We start from the raw sequence: 11112 nt of genomic DNA, 5'->3' as shown, positions 1-11112 counted from the left end.
TCCCTGATATTTAATCTGCAAAGCTCAACCTTCCCACGCCCATCCCTGAGCCCGGCAGCTCAAGTCTCATGACAGTTATTTTTCCTTTTTCAAACCAGAACTTCTGGAGTCCAGGGATTTGCGTTGAAAAATGTCCTGGATAGATGAGAGATTGTGGAAAGCAGTTTGGAAAGGGCTTTTGGGTTTAAAAAACCCAACCACCCAGAGCCAAAGGAAGCTGACAACAGACACTAAAAATCAGATATAAAAACCTCCAGTTTAGTCACTGAAATTAATCAAATGGGGAAGGGAGATGATCTGCCTGGTGAGCACCAGCAGCGTGGCCACTCAGGCTCGGGCCAGAGAAAATCAGAAAACTCAAGATCAGAGTGGTTTGGCTTGGCAGAAACCTCACAGATCATTTCATTCCTCCCCCAGCCGTGGGCAGGGACAGCTCCCATTGGAGAAATCACCCTTTTGTGGCCACCCAAAGGATCAGCAGGGAGCCAGGGCAGTGCCCTGTCCCCCCAGGAACACCCACTGCTGCAGGTCCCTGTCCCGTCCCCTGCCCCATCCCAGAGCTCCTCATGGCCTTGGAGGTCTGGGGCTGGCTCTGCTCTGTTCCCTGGGGAGCTCTGCGTTCCCACCTTCCTCAGGAAGGAGAAAAACCAGGCAGTTTCCATAGCCACGGGGGAAGAGAAGAAAGGAAAAGCCTGCGTGGCCAACGGCTGCCAAATCGCCTTTTGTTTGTGCCTCCAGCGCTCGGCTCTGCCCTGATCCGAAATGACACTTTCCTCCCTCACTGGGGTCTTGTTTTCTGGGTATTTGATTCTTGTGCCAGGACTTGGACAGAAACCAATGGCTAAAAGCTTCCTCTTATAAACTCTGGAATTAACAACCTTCTTTCCCTGACCTCATCAGCACAGTGGGGTAAAAAAAAAAAACAAACCAACCCAGACACATTTTCCCTTTTCAGACAGTTTAGGCAGAAGGAAATCAAGCCCTTCACAGGAATGCCTGATCCAGCCTCCTTCAGAGGGCAGGCACAACCTGGAGATTTGGTACCTGCAAAGCTGAGGTGAAGTTTTGGTGTTGCCATCAGGGGTAGCTTTATGGAATCATGGTTTGGGTGGCAAGGACCTTAAATCCACCCAGTGCCACCCCTGCCATGGCAGGGACACCTCCCACTGTCCCAGGCTGCTCCAAGCCCCTTCCAGCCTGGCCCTGGGCACTGCCAGGGATCCAGGGGCAGCCCCAGCACATCTCAGTGGCTGGAGGCATGAAAAGATTTGTGCATCCCTGAGCACGGGGCACACAGCTCACCCCCATCAGCAAATCTGAGTTGCACTGTCCTCTCAGCATGGGCATGAATTGCAGCCCTGTTCAGCAGGAGAATCCCCTTCCCAAACATCCCCCTGGCAGAGATCAGGTGCTTGGAAAGCCACAGGTCCTGATCTTGAATCCCCACGAGCCTGAGCGTCCCTGAGCAGCACAAGGGCCATCTCCCCGTGGCTGCTCAGCATCCTCGCCCTGCTCCCAGGCTCTGTCCATCCCCTGAGTGCTCTGGCTTCCTTTGAAGCTGGCTGCTCTTTAAAGCAGTGCCTGATGATTCTCCATTGATCTCAATTACCCAGAGACAACTCTCAGTTATCCTGAGGCCGATTAAGCAGGTTGCAGATTAATCATACCCTGCTCAGTGGCCCCTTCATCCTCCTCCCTGGCTCCTTACATCTTGATTTTGTGCTCTGTAGGGAAACACAGCAGCCACTGTGTGCTCCTGTTTCCCGAAGCACAGGGCAGAGCAGTGCCTCTGCCTTCTCCAGCCTGGTTATTAACCTGGACAGGTGAGGCCCAGATGGTGTTTTTATTGCTGTTTCTTATTTCCATCACTGAGAGCACCCAGGAAAACAGGAAAAAAAAAAAAGGCCCCCTAAAGAGCCTTTTCTCCAAATTCAGCACATTTATTTTTTCTGTTGAAATGGAAATGTTGGTGACCCAAGAGCCCCAGGGGATTTTTCTCCAGCGTTTCAATGTTCAGATCTGGCTCATCCCAAACTTGCACAGGTTGGTGGTGCCTGGGAGGAAACCTCAGAAGGTGGCTGAGGAGCTGAGGTGGTTTGGGGTGCTCCTGCAGGGAGAAGCTGGGAAGGGAAGGAGCTTTCTGGGCACCTGGGAAGCACCAGGTGACCAAAGGGTTTCTCCTCCAGCTCAGATGAACCCCGGGCTGAGGGCACAGCCCTGGGCATGAACCTGCACCCAGGAGACACACAGAGAATCACGGAATCATTGAGGTTGGAAAAGCCCTCCAAGCTTTTCCTAAGACCAGCTCTGCCAGCCCAGCACTAACCCACATGCCCAGCCCATCCCCACACTTTGGAACACAAGAAAGAATGGCTGAGAGAGAAGGGCTATGCCATGCTTGGGAATTCTGAATATTAGGGCAAAATACACCGAAAGAGAAGAGGAAAAAGGGTTACCAGCAGCACACTGTCCTTGAAAAGCTGGCTGGTGTTCTTTTCTTTTTTCCTTTAAGCTCTTGGCTCCAGTTTACCCAAAAGGAAGAAAGGGAAGAAAAAGGTGGCAGTGCTGCCCTGCTGGGGCTGGCTGGCACAGCCTGGTGAGGGGCTGAGGACGTCCCTGCGGTCTCCAGATTAAGCACGAGTGCTTTGTGCAGATAAATTGAAAACCCTCGGCCCTGGAACGGCGACTCGTGAACGGCACCGTCAGGTTCGAGAGGCAGAGAGAGAGCAGCTGCCTATGGAAAGAGAGATTAACAGCTGAGAGAGAGACTGGTGTGCCTTCGTGTCTTGAACCGTGAGCCAGAGACGGCTTTGAGACGGGAAAACGCAGAACTTTGCCACGCAGGTATTTATTTATATATGACACACCTCCACGTGCAGCTCCGCGTGCCCCAAATACAGTTATCCAGGTGAGCACACAAACACACAGACACGTGTGTGAGCACACAAATGCACAGACACACCTGTGTGAGCACACAAATGCACACAGACACACCTGTGTGAGCACACAAATGCACACAGACACGTGTGTGAGCACACAAATGCACAGACACACCTGTGTGAGCACACAAATGCACACAGACACGTGTGTGAGCACACAAATGCACAGACACACGTGTGTGAGCACACAAATGCACACAGACACACGTGTGTGAGCACACAAACACACAGACACACGTGTGTGAGCACAGAAATGCACAGACACACGTGTGTGAGCATACCAGTGCACACAGACACGTGTGTGAGCACAGAAATGCACAGACACACGTGTGTGAGCATACAAATGCACAGACACACGTGTGTGAACACACAAATGCACACAGACACGTGTGTGAGCACACAAATGCACACAGACACGTGTGTGAACACACAAATGCACACAGACACACGTGTGTGAGCACAGAAATGCACAGACACACGTGTGTGAGCACAGAAATGCACACAGACACACGTGTGTGAGCACACAAATGCACACAGACACACGTGTGTGAGCACAGAAATGCACACAGACACGTGTGTGAACACACAAATGCACACAGACACACGTGTGTGAGCACACAAATACACAGACACCCACCCCTGGGTGTAGGGATTTGTTAAGAGGCCTCAAATAGATGCACCCTGGGCAGCACAACCCAAAATGGGCACAAAATGGCCAACAGGTCACAGGGTCTTGTTTTTATAAGTTCTGCTCCATTTGCATGTTGGAGTTCATTGTCCCATTCCAGCTCCAGCCCATGCACTCCCACCCTGCTTGTTTTTCTCTCTCCAGCCCACGCTGTTTGTGCTCCTGGGCTGAGGTTTGGATCATTTTGTCCTTGGTCCCCAGCTGGAGCAGGAATTGCTTTGTCTCCCTGCTCTGTGCAGAGAGCTCACCATCCCATAATGTGAAGCCCAGCCCCACCCACTAAAGCAGAATAGAATCGGAAAAATATAAAAGCTGAAACCTGAGGCATCACCATCCTCTCACATTTTGCCAGTGACAGTCCCCAAGGCCTCTTTAGCATTCCTTGGAGGGGCAGGTGGTGGGGACAGGGGCGGCAGGACCAGCTTCTCCTCTGGCAGGACAAGAAGCAGGATGACTTCTGGCTCCGTGCTTTGGGATTGAATCAGGCCAGGGAAGGGCTAACAGGGAAGGGAAATTATTCCCCGTCTTCCCCAAGCCTGGCTGGCTTGCTCACACCCACCCACAATCCAGCCCGTGATCTTGAAGTGAAACTGACTTTTATCATTATCGCTCGATCCAGTCAATCAAAATTTCAATTAATGGCAGGGAATTATCATTCCATTCAGCACAAAGAGGTTTTGTTGTGAGATTTTTTTTTTTAACCTATTGCAAAGTGGCTGTCGTGTTGCTGATTCAAGCTGGGGCAGCCTCCTGCAGCAGCTCACTGCCAGCCACTCAGAGATGCTGGGGGGCTCCTGGCCTCCCTGGCTCCACAGCCCCAACCCACTGCTGCTTTTTATAGGTAGCAAGCACTGACCCTGCTGGTAATTTTTATTTTTCCTCCTTTCCCAATTTCCCAGCGTGGGATTTCTCTGTGCCCAGCCCAGAGGAAGGGCAGCAGCTCACCCTGTGGTGGTGAGGGAGGAGAGGGCAGGGGGGAAGGATGGAGGGAGAGGGGAGTTAGAAGAAGAATCCATTTGTAATTACTGAAATAAACACAAGTCGGAGAGAAATGCAAATGCCTCATGTTGTGAATTGCTTGACAGAAGAAGTGACAGCTTTTTATTAGGGTGATAACAGCAAGGAGTTTTAAAATAGAATAATCGGTGCAACAAAAGCAATTTTCATTCTGAATTTTCATTTTAAATGGATGATCTCGTTTTAATCAAGTGAGTCATCACAAAATGCTTTTAATTGCCGAAAGTCAAGAGCCATATTGTAATTTTGATGTCTACTTTCAGGCTGATGATTCGATTCATATCAAATGGAGGGGCAGGGGGGGTTGTGTTGTTGCCCCGTTCCTGTTTTCTGTCATTTCCCCCCTCAAGTGAACACAAGATCTGAATTCACTGTTCAAAAATCTAAATGGCTTTTTGGAAAGTGCACTCACCTTGCCAACAAACCCAGAACGGGCTCGAAGCAGGAGATGTTTGTTAAAATCTGGGTTTGTTTATTTTTTTCCCCCCCATCTCCTTCTGTGTTATTTGAAGCAGCTGAGCTGCTAAGATGAAGTTTGACTTTTTGTGCTTTTGAAGGCATTCTGGGATGGTGCCGTGAGCTGGAGATTGGAGCTCTTCCCACAGGCTGGGATCTGCAGCGACCATCCACCACCGTTCCAGGGAAAAGGCTAATTTCAGGCTCCATTCCAAGCACAAATCCTGCCTCTTTAGAAGAAAAGTGGCTGAGGCTTTGTGACTGCAGCCAAGACTACACAGCCAGGCCCTTGCTGGCTCAGTGAGGACTTCTCAGGATCTCCTCAGGTGAGGTTCTCGAGAGTGTTTATACCACGCAGAATTGGTGCAGATCAGGAAGGGAGGGGGAGGGAGAAGCTGGCCCTTTTTGTCCCCCTGCTGCAGCCTGCTGAAGCACTTCTCCATGTGAATGTGGAAGGTTTGAGATGGTTCATTGGAAGGAGCGTGGCTGCAGAAAGTGGAAGTAGTCCCGGCCAGCCCTGGTGGGTGCCCCTGGACTGGCCGTGCCAGGGGGGCTCCCCAGTGCCTGGGTGACCTGGAATCAGACTGGGATGCGCCGGGAGGGATTTCCAAGGCCTTCCAGCTCCCACCCCCTGCCAAGGGCAGGAACAACTTCCACCCAAAGCCCTGGCCAGCCTGGCCTTGCTGTTCTTGGGGAGCTCAGTTGAGGTCTCCTGGACCCTCTGGAGAAATCCCTCAGCCTGTTTCGGCTTCACCTGGTCTGCAGGAACCTCCAAGAGCTCCAGAGCCACGAGCCAAAGGAAGATGCAGAGTCATGGCCAGCACGTCCTCCCCGGGGTCAGGGTTCTGCCAGGGCACACATCCCCGTGGAGCTGCTTTGCAGAGAGGGGAGCCCAGCAGCTTCCAGCTGGTGGGAGCACTCAGCAAGAACAAAGAGAGCTTTTGCTGAATCCATGCTTTGAAACCTTCCCCTGCCAAGTGCTACCCTGAAGTCAGAGGGAAGTGGTGTTGGCTGCTGTAGAAGGAGCTGTTCACTCACCCTGAGATCCCACCAGGGATGATCTCCTCAGTTCAGAGGACAGCTTGGGCTTCATGAGCAGCCAAGAGTCAGAACTCGCCCAGCCTTGCCACCAGCTTCCCAAATCTCCCCTTCCAGTCCTTTCAGACTCCAAATATACTGCCCTGAAACAAGGAAAGCTACTTAGAACACCTTTTTCTTTTTTATCTGAACAAGAAGAAATACCAGTGAGACTTGGAGGCCCTGGCTTTGGGAAGTGAGTGCAACAAGGCTGCCCCATCCTCTGGCTTTGAGTGCCTTTCCCTCCTCACGCTGCTCCTTTCACGCTGCTGTGCAGACCCTGCACGGGGAGAGGGGACAGAAGCCATTTGCAAATATGTTCTCAGAAGAAAATCTGCTTTTCCCCCCCCTCCATTTAAAAAGCAATTCCTGTTGCTGCTCATTGTGTGCGTGCAGGGATTAAAATCTCCTGAAAGCCCAAGCAGGAGCGAGACGTCGCCTCTCGGAATCCTCCGTGAAGGCGTGAACGAGGACACAATGCAGAGCCGGTGCTGACATGCACAAAACAGCTCATTATACGGGAGAAAAACCAGCACCTTTCACCTCTGACAAGCTGGAAAAGAGAAAATCCCTGCCAGATAACCTAAGCAAGAGCCTCGCGGGAGAGGTGTGAGCGTGCTGGGAGCTAATTGGGAGAGCCCCCACCATCCCTGAGCAGCAGCAGCAGCAGCAGCAGAGAAAACACATCCCTTTGCTGTTAAATAAATAAAATATGCCAGCATTAGTCTCCTTCCCTGTCCTCCCTAGTTCCTGTGCCCCAAAGTGAGCTGAAGTTGTGCCCTCGTTTAGCATCTCGCTGCATGGCTGAGCAGACCAGGCTTTTAGCAGAATTGTCAGGCTCGTACCCATCCCACCCCTTCAGAAATTTGGGTCAAGGGCTTTGTTCACTTTGCTTTGAAGCCAGAGCTGGTACTTGGAGGGGATGAACTTCAAAAGTGTTTTACCCAGTCCTGCTCAGGATCCACTAACAGGGCACGTTGTCAAGGGCTTCCTTGGCCATCTCCAAAATTAAAATTACATATATTATAAAGTAGATCCTGTGCTATATCTGAGTGGCTGGTTTGTTTCCCTGGTAGGAATAGCCAAGGAGGGATCCCGTGCCCCTCATCCTGGCCACTGCATGCACCTCTTGACTGAGAGCTAAAGCAACCTCGATGTCTTTATTTGTTTGGTAAAGAATTTAGTAAGGATCCTAAAATATTCAAACAGCACAAGGATCCAGCATGGACATTAGCTGGGCCTTCAGAGGCCAGCTTTTTCCCTTCTTTAATATCTGTAATATCTATAACAACCATGGAGCTTAATGGAGCCACTTTGGAAGCTCCCTTTGGAAAGCTCAGAGCAGCAGAGAACACGGGGGCTGGTCATCACAACGGGGCTTGGAGTGACCTGATCTAGGGGAAGGGGTCCCTGCCCACGGCAGTGGGGTGCAGCAAAATGATCTTTAAAGCCCCTTCCGACCCAAAACATTCCCTGGTTCTGTGATCACACCTGCTGTGCCTTCCCCTGCGAGCTCTACCCAAAATCTGCTGGCTCAGGTCTGCAGGAGAGCTGTAGAAGATGGGGAGAACCTCCAAGGTTGGGTACAGACCTACAGGAGAGCTGTAGAATTTGGGGAAAACCTCCAATGTTGGGTACAGATCTGCAGGAGAACTGTGGAATTTGGGGAAAACCTCCAATGTTGGGTACAGATCTGCAGGAGACCTGTGGAATTTGGGGAAAATCTCCCATGTTTGGTACAGATCTGCAGGAGAACTGTGGAAGATGAGGAGAACCTCCAATGCTGGGTACAGATCTGCAGGAGAGCTGTGGAAAGGTGGGGAAAACCTCCAATGCTGGGTACAGATCTGCAGGAGAGCTGTGGAATTTGGGGGAAACCTCCAAGGTTGGGTACAGATCTGCAGGAGAGCTGTGGAATTTGGGGGAAACCTCCAATGTTTGGTACAGATCTGCAGGAGACCTGTGGAATTTGGGGGAAACCTCCAAGGTTGGGTACAGATCTGCAGGAGAACTGTGGAATTTGGGGGAAACCTCCAATGTTGGGTACAGATCTGCAGGAGAACTGTGGAATTTGGGGAAAATCTCCCATGTTTGGTACAGATCTGCAGGAGAGCTGTGGAATTTGGGGGAAACCTCCAATGTTTGGTACAGATCTGCAGGAGAGCTGTGGAATTTGGGGAAACCTCCCAGCCTGGGGGAATCAGAGAGACAGGAGAGCTGTGGGAAAAAGGGATCCCTGCAAACCCTCCAGACCCATTCCCACCACGAGCAGCAGCTCTGCTCAGCCTGGGGATGAGCCCTGGGCAGAGACAGGGTGGGAGGTGGGTGCTGCACCCCTGCCTGTGCCTCTGCCCCTCTCTGGTGTCTTTCTCACCAGAGCTGTGGCAGCTCTGTGACTCACCACGGTCCCCGTTCCATGCCTGGAATTTAAAGGATCTGTGTGTTTATCTGCGGCTCTGTTCAAATTGCTGGCTGGGCTATGTTTGCCATGGTCTCCTGGGGAGGACACACCATGCTACACAGCTTTTTGATCGAAGCAATTTCTCCCTTGAGGTGCTTTTTCCTTTGCACAGGATTAAAAAAAAAAAAACCAACCTGCTTTTTTTTCCCTTTTTCCCATCTCTTCCCCCCACTTTCTTATTTTTGCCAAAGAGCATCAACTTGAGGTGAAATATCATCCAGTGCTGACAAAAGCTTTGATATTGTAATGCCAGACCCATCAAGCCAAAGCTTTTAACTCTGGATTGTTCTTTTTTTTTAAATATTGGATTTGTGACGTTTGTTCTCCTTCCTCTTGCCCACGATTGATCTGCCTGTCCTATTTATCTCCTCCACCTCACCGGGCCATGGCCTTGAGCCCACTGGAGACTCTGCATTGATTGCTTGGGATTTTGGATGAAGCCAGCCAGTTATTTTCCCTTCCCCTCTTCACCTCTGTTACCTGTTGTTTATCCTCTAACCAGGCCTGGGCCAGGTTATTTTCTGCATCCAATTGACCAGAAAAAGCACATTACAGTTTGGTTAAACAATGATGGGAACATACCAGAGTTCTTTCAGCAGTCAAAATTCCTCCTCAGCATTTCAAAACCCAACATTTTCCGTGTGAAGGTTCCATGAAAAGTTTCATCTAGAAGTTAATCACACCCATTTGTGAAGTGCCTTCAAAAGAGCACGGAGAATAAATTATTTTGGTTTTCTCCAACTCACCAAAAAGATACATCTCAGGTCTGTTTTAAATGATGGTTTCCTGCACACTGGTGCAACCTACACACTGGTTAAGCACTGTCAGCATTTATTTCTCAGCCTGGCTCTGATCTGAAGGCTCAGCCTGTCCCTCCAGACCTGCCACCACCCGAGCACCACCTCCCTCTCCCCAAGCCCTTCCCTGAGGCTCTCCAGGCACCGACTCTTCGCCGTTTCTAAATTTACTACTTATTTTCACTGCTTCTCCCTTCGGTCAACAGAGAGAAACCATCTTCTCCAGCAAACAATTGCAGGCGCTGAAGCTAAACTCGCTGTGACAGATGAAGCCAGGCTTTGTTTGGAGGAGGAAGGGGAAATGCTGCTGTGAGGGTGGGCACTGCAGCCAGCCCAGCAAGCCAGGCAGGGTGGCAGCTCTGTGGCTCCAGATGGGACACTGGCAGCAGCAGCAGCATGCATGCACAGAGTTAGTGCAGAGGATTAAACTTTCATGAGGGCTTTTAGCGTTGAAGGGGTTGAAAGCACCAGGAGAAGGAACAGGAAAGGTCTCTGGGTGCTCTCCCCTGCTCACACCCAGTCTCTCATCGGGCGTTTGCACCCCTCAGCTCTTGAGGGTCATTTGGAGAAGAAGGAGAATAATTACATGCTGGAAATGTTGTTTTCCAGCCACGAGTCCCTGAACGTGCTGCAGGGCTGCCACGGGGCAGATTCCCCTCTCCCTGTGGGAGCAGATTGTGCAGCCAGAGCGTTTGAGGGCTGTAACCCACAGGGCTTTGTCCTGCAGCCCTCCTCCAGGATTTCAGACAAACCCCAACCCCCAGATGCAATCCCATCATTTAAAATGGGGAGAAACAGCAGTGAAGTTTCCCCAAACCAGCAATTATGGATTGCACAGGCTGTAGGGAGGAACAACTGCAAACTCCAGACCTGGTCCCTACAAAATGCTGCAGAACCTTTCCCTGAAAATCCTTTGAAACCAGGAAGGAAAGCGCTCACAACACTGAGAAACTGTGATAGAAACTGACTGAGAAACCTGTGATACAAACGTCCCTCAGCTCGTTTCTGCCTACTTGAAGACTTAATTAGTATTAAAAGCCCCAGGAAGTCTGAAGATTATTTATAGAGAACGTAGCAGTAGATATGACCTAAGGAAAAAAGGAGGTAAGGCTGAACCACAGAGCTTGTCCAAGGGACTAAATCTACATTTTTACTGCTTCATTCCCTAATTTAGGTGCAAATTTGGGTTTTTTTTCCCCCTCTCCTGCCTAAAATGTCAAGGAATTGCAAAGCTTTTCAAGCCTGGAATTGGGACAAAGAAAGAAAGGTCAAAGCCCTCAAAACAATTGGGAGAAATATTGGCCAAGATGTTTCATTTTTACTCTGACAGGTTTTTTTATTAACTTGCACAATCATTTAAAGCAAAAATTGATCTGCTAAAAGACACCAAGAAGCCATTAGCTCTGTGCAGGGACAGGCTTACATGAGTTGGTCTCCCCAGCTCTAAAGGGCCTTTGCTAGCATTAATTAACACAGAATTTCTTAGTAATTTACAAAGAATAATAATTAATTCTTAGTAATTAATACTAACATTTTTCTTCCTAATTAATATAACTATTTAACTACGACTTTTCTTCATAAATTTCTTCATAATTAAAGTCACTGAATCCCAATCCTTTCTAGAGAAGAAGAGTAATGGTGGGGGGGAGAGAGGGAGCTTTCTGTTGATTTACATAA

General features: G+C 50.0%; 1 long non-coding RNA gene across 1 annotated transcript; it reads left to right on the top strand.

Annotated features, from left to right (window-relative positions):
* Positions 1-2714: 2714 nt before the first annotated feature.
* Positions 2715-5991, top strand: LOC119712441. Its single transcript, XR_005259821.1, has 3 exons — positions 2715-2844; positions 5202-5426; positions 5866-5991. It is a non-coding gene; the product is annotated as an uncharacterized LOC119712441 (long non-coding RNA).
* The last annotated feature ends 5121 nt before the right edge of the window (positions 5992-11112 follow it).

This window comes from Motacilla alba, chromosome 28, assembly GCF_015832195.1.
Source record: "Motacilla alba alba isolate MOTALB_02 chromosome 28, Motacilla_alba_V1.0_pri, whole genome shotgun sequence".
Taxonomy (NCBI): Eukaryota; Metazoa; Chordata; class Aves; order Passeriformes; family Motacillidae; genus Motacilla; species Motacilla alba.
Note: the sequence above shows the minus strand (reverse complement) of the source record. Positions and strands in the feature narration are given on the sequence as shown.